The sequence below is a fragment of the Loxodonta africana genome, chromosome 25 (assembly GCF_030014295.1).
Source record: "Loxodonta africana isolate mLoxAfr1 chromosome 25, mLoxAfr1.hap2, whole genome shotgun sequence".
In the NCBI taxonomy this organism is placed as follows: Eukaryota; Metazoa; Chordata; class Mammalia; order Proboscidea; family Elephantidae; genus Loxodonta; species Loxodonta africana.
Window position 1 is genome coordinate 18,211,217 of NC_087366.1, and position 12,056 is coordinate 18,223,272.

Below are 12,056 nucleotides of genomic sequence, written 5' to 3' on the forward strand. Positions count from 1 at the left end.
GACACCCCTCAACAACTCAGTTCAACAAGCCAAATATTAACCCATTCAACTAGCTCATAAGCTTTCTAGGATTCAAATAGATTTTCTCAATATTTTAGTTTACTCTAAGAGAGTTGATTAATTTGCTTCTTCACATCTGCTCCTCCAGATGACTCTGCAAACACCTAATCAGAGAAGGAGGCCTAAGTGTCTTTACCAAAAATGTACAGTCCCACCTTTGTCTTGCTTTCCCCAGTGGTTTGGGCTCCGTGCCTTTCACTGCAGATTGGAGAAGGAAAACTGAGTTGGAATCCATCTATAATCACCATTCCTTAGAATTACTTTAGTTAAATTTGCTAGTATCAACTATATAAGAGCAATAGTTCATCATTAAAAAATTGTTGTTTCTTTTTTTTAATCTTTTACTAGACAATCAACAATAGGAATACTTGGAAGCTGAATCTTCTTAAGTCTAAGATTTTGGATATGGAAACTCGCAAACCTTGGACTTCTTTTAATTAAAAAAAATTTACTGAGCTACAACTCACATATTAGAAAATTCACCCTTTAAAAGTGCACAATTTTGTGGCTTGTAGTATAGTCACAGAGTTGTACAACTGATTCCAAAATATTTTCATTGCCCAAAAGAGAAAACCCATACCCGATAGCAGTCATGCCCCATTCCTCCCTCCCGCCAGACCCTGACAAACACTAAGCTATTTTCTGTCCCTATGGATTTCAAGCCTTGAACTTTTTAGATTATTTTTTAGCAAGCTCCTGTTCTGATTTTGAAAATGATCCAGTAATTTGCATAGCTGTAAGCAAGGCTACACAGAGAGTATAGGGCTTGTGTGTGTGTGTGTAAGATCTGCAGGTTTCAGTTGACATTAAAACATGTCAAGATGAGGGAGTTTTTGTTAGATAGACAGATAGATGCTAGACAGATGGACGGATGGACAGACAGACAGATGATGGATGGATAGATAGATAGACAGACAGACAGAGGCTTGCCAGAGGCTCAGGACTACCCAACTACTATTTTATCTACAAAAGAGATAATTCTCCCTAGACTGTCAACCTTTTGCTGACTTTTAACTACTAACAAGACCCAATCTTAATGTGAGAAAATGGTTATGGGTTTCTCAGGAAATGTGTTGTGTAAATACAGTGGTTCTGCCTCATTATCTTGGTTTAGCTTGGAGATGAAAAGAGCTAAGGATAACACATTAAATGACCTCAAGTATTTACAGGTTTAAGAAGGACACTGGACATTTGTTGTCTATCTCAGGGAAGACCAAATAAGGAAAAAAAAAAAAAAAATACACCAGGTTTCAACCAGAGAGACCATAATCAGGTTTAAGAGAGAACTTCTTGATTATATAGTTGATTTATACAGCTTTCCCAAAGAATTCTCAGAAATTTGACTCGCATTTACTGAGCGACTATTTATTGTGTAGGAGGTTTGGGTTGTGAAAGGTAGAAAGAGAAGTAAGACACAGTCTCTGCTTTCTAGGTCAAGGTCTAGTCGGAGAGATAATACATTCACTCACAAAAAAAAAATTTTTTTTTTTAGGATGGTGAAAATAGGATAATAACTCAAAATACAGCATAAGACAGTATACAAGAGGATCAAGTGAGTGGGAGAATCGAGTACTCTGAGTGCTCTAAGTCCTGGACAGTGGACTGCTGTTGTTAGGGGCCGTTGAGTCAATTCCAATTCATAGCAACCCTTTCTACAACGGAAAAAAGCACTGCCTGGTCCTGTCCCATCCTCACAATTGTTTTCGTGTTTGAGCCCATTGTTGCAGCCACTGTGTCAATCCATCTCATCAAAGGTCTTCCTCTTTTTCCCTGACCCTCTACGTTACCAAGTATGATGTCCTTCTCCAGGGACTGGTCCCTCCTGATAACATGTCCAAAGTATGTGAGACGAAGTCTCACCATCCGTGCTTCCAAGGAGCACTCTGGCTGTATTTCTTCCAAGACAGACTTGTTTGTTCTTCTGGCAGTAATTCTCTATTAAACTTATTGCTTTCCTTGTAAAGACCCAAGTTAAAGTGCCCTTCAACATATAGACATTAGATTGGTGTGTCTGATTTGACTGCTGAAATAAGGATTCTGGTGCTCTTTTGTCAGAAGGTTTATCTACCAAGATGAATGTCTTTCTGGGGGGTATTACAATTTAGATCTTTATTAAGCACTTTTATTAGTTTGCGATATGATCCGTTTCCAACCTGGGCTGGTTCACCCCTCTTTAAGCAACCTGGTGGTTCCCCACTCCCAGGAGGTCACCATATTGATGCTGAACTTAGTGCGGACACTCAATTGGCATAGTGCACTACAGCCCAGAACTTCTGGGCTCAAGTGATCCTCCAACCTCAGCCTCAGGTAGCTGGGACTACAGGCGATATGTTAGCTACCTCCAAAGTTGTTTAAACAGGCACAGCCAAGGAAGGGAAGATGGCTACATCTGCCCATTAATGATGCTTGCAGGCCTGAGAGAGTGGTCCAGGCATAGGGTAACCTGTTACATCCTAGCCATGAGTGTCGTGTAACACTTTTTAACAGAAACCAAGGTGCTAAGCTAGGTTGTTGTCCCCTAGGAATGGGACTCCTTGACCTGAGGCAACTAAAATTAAACCATTTATTTTATTTCTCCAGAAGAGAAAAGAAGAAATGGATTCCTCAAAATGGCCCACCTCCTTCCCCATTCTCAGACAGTAGATTTTTTTTTTTTAAAGGGAACCTCAAGTACCTTGTCAAGAAACTGATTCTAATGCTCTGCAAAGGGCCATGTGAAAAAAAAAACACAGAGTTTAAATGAAAGCATACAAATGCCTTCATAAAACTGAAGGCCATGTGGAATATGGCTGATCCAACCAACTAGAGGTTAGTGAGCCTTCCCACGATGCCCAGGTTGTTTTAGGGCTAAACATGGAATTAGAAACTCCAATTCATATCATCTGATTCCAATCAAGGGCACTCTTTTGGCTATTCTCTCAACGTTCAAAGAATATATTAGTATTGCCCCAGTATCACACAAACAAGGAGCCCTCGTGGTACAACGGTTAAGCACTTGGCTGTTAACTGAAAGATCGGCAGTTCAAACCCACCAGCCACTCCTTGTGAGAAAGATGTGAAAACCTGTTTCTATACAAATTTACAGCCTTGGAAACCCTATGGGGTGGTTCTACTCTATCCTACAGGGTCATTATGAGTTAGAATCGACTCGACAGCAATGGATTTGGTTAGCACACAAATGGTACATGAGTTGCTGAGTACTGACAGAGATGTAAGTTTTTTGCTTCTAGTGAAAATGAATTTCCACGGAAAAAGTGACACAAAACCACCTTTTGGGTCTCAAGTGAATCAAGTTTTATATCAGAAAGACTGTTCTCATTAAAACTATACTTTGTGGGAGTAGCTTTCAAAGGGCTTGTAGGGGTCCGTGCAGGTCTTTAGGGCCTTTCTGGGGCCCCATGACTATCTTTGTTTTATTGAAGATTAAAAAAGGGAGCAAAGAGAAGCTGTGGGAAGAGCATAATCTGTGGAGTAAGATCTGGGTTTAAATTTAGAGCCTGCTGCTTCCTCACTGTATGATTTTAGACAAATTAACTACATTCTCTGAACACCTACCTTACATGGTTAATGTGAGACAAAATGTGTATAGGTAACAGTATATGTGTAGGTAACACAAAGGATTGGATTGTCAAAGCAAACTCACAAGAATAGAGATCTCACCCAGTGTCAAGCTTTACTCTAATTTCAAGAATACAAGTAGTCACCAATCTCAGTTAAAGCAGAGAGTGGGACTAATGCAGCTCCCCAGGTCCTTCATGCAATGTCAAGATATTCTCTTGCTCAATTAACATAAGAAATCTTTAAGCTATGTATGTCATCACATCACCTGCACAGAAAAGAGCCCTCGTGAAATATCTTCATATTACACTTAGATACTATATTTTTACACAAATAATGTGCACCTCTTCCATTTGTTTGCCAACCACATCGTCCCCCATTAGGTATTTCCCTAAGTGTGCTATGATACTTTTTTTTTAGCAGCAACATGTAGTCACATAACTTACTTGAGTTTTTCCAAGGATTCATTCCCAGTAAATTCATAGATTCCAGATTTGTTACAAATGAACAACCAGAAGCAGACCAGGCACATCTTTCTAGAAGTATTTCATAGATAATGACCATGCATTAGCAAATACCATTAGTGTGTTTACCTGGGGGTCTGTCATCAGCATGTTTACATGAAGATTTGATTGGGTTACCTCCCTTCTTTCTTTCCCATGGGCTTCCTTCTTGTAAAGAGTCAATTTTTTATCAGAACTGTGAGACAATACCTTTCCATTGTTTTAAGCCACACAGAGCGTGGTAATTTGTTATTGCAATCCTAGGAAGCTAATACAGATGGTTTTTTGGAAACCCTTTTTGAATGACACAATCTGAATAGCATTTCATGACATGTTTGTAACAGACATAACAAAATCAAAGCTATGTTAATTAAATATAAAGTTCAAACCAGATAAAATGTATATTTAATTTGACTTGATTTAATATCACCCTGTGCAATAAAAGTCATGATGTTGTCTTCATTTTTCCTAAATCAGTGTATTTCTCATGGGTCTCTTGCAAGATCAGTCCATTCTTTACTTGCCTGAGGAAGAGGGGATCAATGAATTTGGTGTTTGTTAGTTTGGATCTTATGAAAGCTAAATAGAAACAGTGGTGGACCAATCCTTCAACTCCTGGGTCTGTGCAAGGGTTAGGATTAGGAATTGGAGATAATTGGATTCATATGTAATATTTTCTTAAGCACGTAAGGTAACTGCCCCCTTTCTTTCCTTCCTTCCTTCTTCCCTTCCTTCTCTCCTTGTCTTTCTCCTCCTCCTCTTCTTCTCCTTCTTTTTCTTCTCTCTTCCTTTCTTGTGCCAAATAATTACACAGTGCAGCCGAAGACAGGAAAGGTTCTTCTACCGGGCTTTCACCTGCTGAGGCTATTTCCTGATGCCCAAGCTAAAGTTGTCTGCAGTCCACACCAACACCACCAGCTGCTTTCAGCCATACATCAAAGAGACGGATTCTCTTAAAAACAACCTGCTGGCTATTTCTTTTTTTCCCATTACATTTTTCCTCCCACTAGTGCTCCTCTCTTTTTCTTCCCTCCTAGAAAGTCACCTCCATGTTCCTTGGTACTCTCTTCAAAGCTTTTCTCCATTCTCTATCCTCCTCTGTGGCCATGTGTCAGTAACTATTTCTCTGGTTCCCTAATCAACTGGAGCTCTTTGAGACAGTTGTTGTGTCTCATTTGCCTTAGCAGGCTCAGTGCCTTAAAGAGGGTCTGATACATGGTGGGTGTTGAGCAAATGTTTGCCTTTAATGACTATATCAACAAATAAACATTTAGCATCTGGGAAACAGAAAAAGAAGTGGGCTTAATGATTCTCATTTAAGCACTTCCTCCATCAATGACAGGAACAAAGGGCAAGGGGTCCTATAGGCCACAACGCCCTACCCTATGAAGCCAGGATCAGTGGGGAGGCATGAAAGGACAATAGAACTTTCAACTGTGCCTTGTGTGTAGTCTCTGGGGACAGTTGGACAGCATTGATTTTTTTTTTTTTTAATTTGGGAAAAAAAATGACAAAAGAACCCCTTTCACATGGCTTCAATTAAGCCTATGTAACCCCCTTTCCATTTATCAGAATTCAGCATATTTTTCCCCTTTCTACACCATTTATGGCTCTGACCAATGATGCCAGATGGTTCTGTTTTCTCAAATAGATTTTAGTGCAGTCATTTAGGTTGAAAATAAAGATAAAAACAATTGCAATTTCTTGAGAGGCCTCTTCTCCCTTACCCTTCATCTGTCCGTAGGAAGTCTACAGCCCAGAAGTCCACATGAAGAGACCTGATGGGCATGTCCTGAGGAGTGTAAACAACATTATGAAACCAGAACCTCAGATTTTTGGTGAAAGAATGGAATCTTGGGAGGTGCCTGCCCTTGAGAGTTAGCTGGACTTTCAAAAGGGAGGGAACAACCATTACCCAAGACTGACTTCTATTTGAAGTAAAAGCTGTCTTGTACTTTGTACTGTAAGCTCAACCCTGCAATTGCTAAAATTGACCATGCTGGCCTGCTTCCAGACTGTACAGTCTAAACTACAGAGAGGATAAAAAAAGTAAATTATCATATTTTATTAGTGCCCCTCTGCCTACAGCTCTGGCCTCCGGCATGTGGCCATCTAGAACACTCCCTTAGTTTATCCTGAGGGATGTGAGCATTGCCTGCTGGATAAGTAGTTGGCAGAAGCCCATTAGGTTCCTTAGAGGAAAGATGCAGTCATATTATTTGACACAAATCATTATGACTTATTTGCAGAAATAGAATTGGAATATTTCAGGGAATTGCGGTTTGCTTTCTTTTCTGATGCCCTCAATTTCTCATCAGAAGCTTAAAACGGATTTGCAGCCTGTTCGGTATGAGAATTCCCAGATTTCTCTCCCTCTCCTAGAAGGGTGGGTATTGTATTAGAAGCACTAATAATGGCAATAGCTACACTTAATGAATCTCCTTGTGCCAGGTACTGTACCAAGCAAGCCCTTTACATGAGCTACCTCGCTGAAACCTCACTAGAAGCTTGGGACATTCAGCAGCATTCTCCACATTTTATTGCTGAAGAAACCAAGGATTGAATAAATTGTCCAAGGTCTCACAGCCGGTAAGTGAGTTGTTGTTGGTGGTGTTGCTTTTCCTTTTTATAGAAGGAGAAATGGAGACACAGAGAGCTCATTTGTTTAAATGTAGGGTTGCTAATAGAAATGTCAGGAAGGAACTGGTAGGTGAAACTAGAGCATAGCACCAAATTCACGGCAGTTCTGTTCAGAAAAATGAGTCACTGGCCACTGTGCTGAGTTCTGGGGATACGAAGACCAGACGACACATGGTCGTTGTCTTCTAAAAGCTCACAAATTAAGAGCTACATGTGGCCAAGAAGTCTTCCTTTCTAGGCTCAGATCTAGATGAAAGTGTGAAGCAAAACAATGCCCATTTGAGCTCCTTCTATCTCTATGGACACTTTGGGCTCCCATTTGGTGCCACTTTCTTCAGAGGCCACCGCCTTCAGTGGCCACCCCCCACTCTGCAGACAGCACCCCAGAGTACCCAGGGTCTTCACTGGTGGCAACCACTCCTTATTATCCTTTCCTCATCCCTGACCCCACCATCCAGAACTTTCTTGATCTTTCCTCCATTAAAATATCTTTGTTCTTAGTCCCATTCCCTAAAGGCAAGTATCTCAGCTAGGAAAGGAAAGGTCATAGTTCGTTCGTTACTTCTTCTGGGTAACGTACTGAAATTTTACTGCTGGCCTCTAAAAACTGGTAACTTACAGCACACATTCCAGGAGCCATGGCTGGCTGTGTGGTGGGGATTTTGGGGCGGGGGGAGGTAGTTGGGTCTGTTAGTGGACATCAAATCCACGGTGAGTGAGGTAGCATCCACCTTGGGTTTTTTTCACAAGTAAGGTTGTTCCTACTACTACACAGAACTGTGCTAAAGGATGTGTATCAGACACTGTCAATGCTTCACTCATCTCCATTGGACCTTAAATTTCAATATGGTCCCTAGTGCCATTATCTGCATCTCTGTGCCTGAAGGCTTTTTACAGAATGCAGAAGGCCATGCTGCTTCTGATCGCCTGCCAAGGACATTTCTGGGAGTAGCCTTCAACCAGTGCCTCTCCAGAGATGGAGTATAAATACCTCAGTTCCCTCATCCCTTGGGTGGGGTAATTCTGAAACAAGTGTTTACACCATGACCCCAAGTTTCCCTGTGACATTGTGATCACTCGTTGTGGAAGCTGGCATCATAACACGGCCATTATTGGCTGCCTCCCCTCCCCTGTATCACGTCTTCACTCGCTAATGGTGTTTCTTGCACCTAACACATCAACTACTTGTACTCAAATCCTTTTCTCAGGATCTGCTTCTATAGGAACCCAAGCTGAGACAGGGTGGCAGTCAGAGGAATGGGCACAGAGGGCAACTGAATGGTGTGCAGTCCTGGCTCTCCCATCAAACCATGTGGTTGGCAGTCCATGGAGGGGACCTAGGAAGCCTCACCAGCACCCACTTCTCCTTCCCTACAGCTGGTCTGCCTGTGCAGATGTCCGGAGAAGTCAGCCCCTGCTGATGGTATTTCCTTAAGTGTCAGTCTTCCTCTCAGGGTGGATTCTTAATTGAAGTTGGCTCTGTCAGAGCATGTACATGGCCCTGGGAATTAAATTAATCTGTTTCAACAGAATATACGGGCTCTGGAATCAGAAATGCTGTATTTGAATTCCAGCTCTATCACATATGAGTTATGTGGCTACTTAACTTCTCTGTGCCTTATTTGGAAACTCTGGAGGCATAGTGGTTAAGTGCTATGGCTGTTAACCAAAGGGTTGGCAGTTTGGATCCACCAGGCACTCCTTGGAAACTCTATGGGGCAATTCTACTGTGTCCTATAGGGTTGCTATGCGTCAGAATCAACTTGACAGCACTGGGTTTGGTTTGGTTTGGTTTTTGGTGCCTTATTTTCCTCATCTGTAAAATCGGGTACTATTTTCTGCCCTAAAAGATTGTTCCTAGGATTGTATTAAGTTCATGTAAGCCTCACAATGTATGGTATTGCCATGAGTTGGAATCAATTCAACAACAACATCTTTTGCTTTGTTTTTAAGCCTTACAACAGCCCTATGAAGGTATATTAGAGCTCCACAATCCCTTACCCAAATCCCTTGGATCCAGTAGGGTAAACAGGGTTCCATACCAAAACCAAAGCCATTGCCTTTGAGTTGATTCTGACTCAGAGCAACCCTATAGGACAGAGTAGAACTGTTCCATAGGGTTTCCAAGGAGCACCTGGTGAATATATATTACACAACCCCTCTTCAGGGTCTGGGGACTCTGTACTCTAGCACATTAACATTTCTATACCCAAAACAGGAAGATTTACACTAAGTAGGATAAATCTTTTTTATTTAGGATAAATCTATAAATAACCTTGTATAAAAAACTTTTGGTTTTTAAATTTGGGAACTGCAGACAATGGATTTTGACCCAGAGAAGTTAAGCACCTTGCTCAAGGTCACACAGCAGGTTGTGAACCCTGGAGTCTAGTGCCAGAGTCCCTGCTCTGACCACTATACTGTACTTCATCTAGCAATGAAACCTCTCACTAGAATGAATGAATGCATTAAGGGGCTTGTATCTGATTCATAAGGGAGAGGAGAGATATTTCTTCTTAACTCTGTAAATAAATGTACACAAATTATTTCTCCCAGAAATAAAAGTAAAGATATGGTCACATTTGAAACATTAATGCCACAAAATATCAGCCTACCAAAAATAATACTAGTTACTGTTTCTTGAAAATGTGGTGAATAATTTATATACATCCATCTCATTTAGTCCTCACAAGAGCCCTAGTAGAAGGATTTTTATTAGTATTGCCCCATTTATGGATGAGGTTAAGTAACTTACTGTTATGGACTGAATTGTGTCCCTCCAAAATATGTGTTGTCAATCTTAACCTCTATGCCTGTGGTTATAATGCAAATTTGGGAATGGGTTGACTTTGTTATGTTAATGGGGCAGGATTAGTGTAGGGTGTATCTTGAGTCAATATCTTTAGAGATACAAAAGAGATTAAACACAAGCTAGAGGCAGAGATGGGGTAAGATAGATGCCAAGCCACATGGAGATCTCCAAGGAACCAGGAAGCAGGACCTGAAGAGACAAGGACTTTCCTCCAGCGCTGACAGAGAGAGAAAGCTTTCCCCTAGAGCTGGTGCTCTGAATTTGGAATTCTAGCTTCCAAAAATGTGAGAAAATAAATTTATGTTTGTTAAAACCACCCACTTGTGGTATTTCTGTTGGAGTAGCACTAGATAACTAAGACGTCTATCTAAGGTCACCCTTAAAATAAATGGCAGGGCAGGAGACCCAACTGAGGTCTGGTGAAGCCTGGATTCTTCCCACTACACCACCCTGCTTCCAAAGGGCAGGCATGTGCTACTTACCATCTTTGTGTGGTTTGCCCAAGGTCACAGGGAGAGCAACGTTCAGAGCACTGCATACCCTGGGCCTCATCACCTTAGAAGGCCTTGCAGTATTGACTTCCACTTTGGAAAGCTCCACAACTCAATATCATTCCTTTTTGCTGCCCACTCTTGACATTCTGATGAAAGAACAGTACCTTGTAGTCACTAGAAGATGCAATGAAATTGATCAGAAAGAAAATTTTATCTTATTTCAGTCCCGTTTATAGTGGTGTACCATTCTATATTTAGATAAATGCTCTGCACAGGCAGAGAGGCAATAAAACAAGCTAAAAAGGTACTAGGCTCATGCCAGGAGGCAATAAGAAGTTGCAAACTCCCATTTGCTGCCCAAAGAACGATTATTAAAAAACAAGAGACATTAAAAACAAGCCATCTCAGCAAATGCAACGGTGCTTTGTGGTCTGAGGCACTGCATAGTCTCCGTTGAAGAAGGATGAGGATGGCAGGGTTTTCTTCTGCCTTTACAGAAACTAGAACCTGGGGTGGTGACACCTGTCTGAGGTCTGAGCATGAACTAACTACTAGCAAGTTGGAAAGAAGGCTGATCGGGAAGGAAGTCAGGGGCTGGCTGGAGGGATACGTCAAGTATCATCTACCACCCTACGGATAAAATTTCATCTCTGGTGTTTCAAAAAGATGAAAATGAGTTTAGAAGACAACTGAGATTCATTCATTCATGGGTTTGAGGCCTTGATGAGTAACCAAGGTCCAAATTTCCCCATCTCCCTAAGAATGCCTGTGCGTGCTCCCTCAGATCATTGAAATTCCTCTATTACTTATAGCAATGCATGTTTCCATCATACACATGTCTTCTCATTTCTACTATATAAACTTCTTGATGGGAGAGAACAGTCCCTAGTTATTTTATAACCTCTATAGAAGTTGTGTTATAGAAGTTAGCATGGTGTCTACTAAATTGAGATTTTTTAATGAACTTTTGTTGCTCAAAGCCTTTTCAATCTTATCTTCCACAGGTTGGATCAAGAAGCAGTTAAGTTTTCTAACCCTATAAAATGTCTCATTTCTACACTCTATCTCATCCCTTTCATTTCTGCACTCCCAAAAGCTAATTCTTGCCTGAGCACTTCTCTGTCTTGTTTAAAAAAAAAAAAACAAAAAAACTCATTGCTGTGGAGTCAATTCCAACGCATCGTGACCCTATAGGACAGAGCTGAACTGCCCCATAGAGCTTCTAAGGAGTATCTGGTGGATTTGAACTGCTGCCTTTTTGGTTAGCAGCTGTAGCACTTAATCACTATACCACCAGGGTTTCCCTCTGTCTTGTTATACCTTATTAAAAGTAACAAGTAATAACCAATCTCTTCCCTGGAGATGAAGAGTTGTCAGGCACTTGGTCTGCCTTTTAAATTATCACCAGAAACAAATTTACCAAATGCTTTGTCATCCTTTCCACAGGTCTCTATCTTCCCAGACTTGGATATCAGTGTCTGTGCCACCCACCAACCAACTGCTGAGCCAATCAATGCAACATATTTTAGGTTTTTCTTACATTAACCCTCACTTCAAAGTGACATCAAAATTTTCTAGGGTAATTAATACTAGCTGCTATAACAAATAAACCCCAGAATCTCAGAAACCTAAAACAAAATAAGCTTGTTTCTTCCTTACAAAATAGTCCAATGCAGGTGTACCTGAGTGACTGATAGCTTTCCTCCATGTGGCTCCACCATCTTCTAGGGTCTCTCTGTCTTCTCTTCCCAGACAGTGGAAGGGAAAGAGATGGCAGAGAAGGCACATCCTCTTCTAAAATCCCCATCACAGGAAGTGATACGCAACACTCACATTTCATGGTCTGCAGGTCATATGTCCACACCTTGATGGAACGGTGGGCTGGTAGCTGTTTCTGCTACAAGAATCTAATATAACCATAGATAAACTATATTACATATCTTCATTTCTCAAATTGTGTACATTAATTATCTCATAAAATATATACAA

The 12,056-nt window shown here is 41.1% G+C and overlaps 1 protein-coding gene across 6 annotated transcripts in view; it reads right to left on the reverse strand.

Moving 5' to 3' along the window:
* The window catches only part of TSEN15 (tRNA splicing endonuclease subunit 15), a 79,686-nt gene that overhangs the window by 15,564 nt on the left and 52,066 nt on the right, over positions 1-12,056 (reverse strand). For 3 of the 6 annotated variants that reach the window (XR_010319375.1, XR_010319380.1, XR_010319381.1), the window contains 3 exons: positions 11,750-11,974; positions 4,065-10,241; positions 216-258 (listed from right to left, as the gene is read on the reverse strand). The gene's annotated coding sequence lies outside the window, so the exon portion shown is untranslated. Of the gene's footprint in view, positions 1-196; positions 259-4,064; positions 10,242-11,749; positions 11,975-12,056 lie in introns of all 6 variants that reach the window. The other 3 variants (XR_010319377.1, XR_010319376.1, XR_010319378.1) reach the window with 3 other exon arrangements.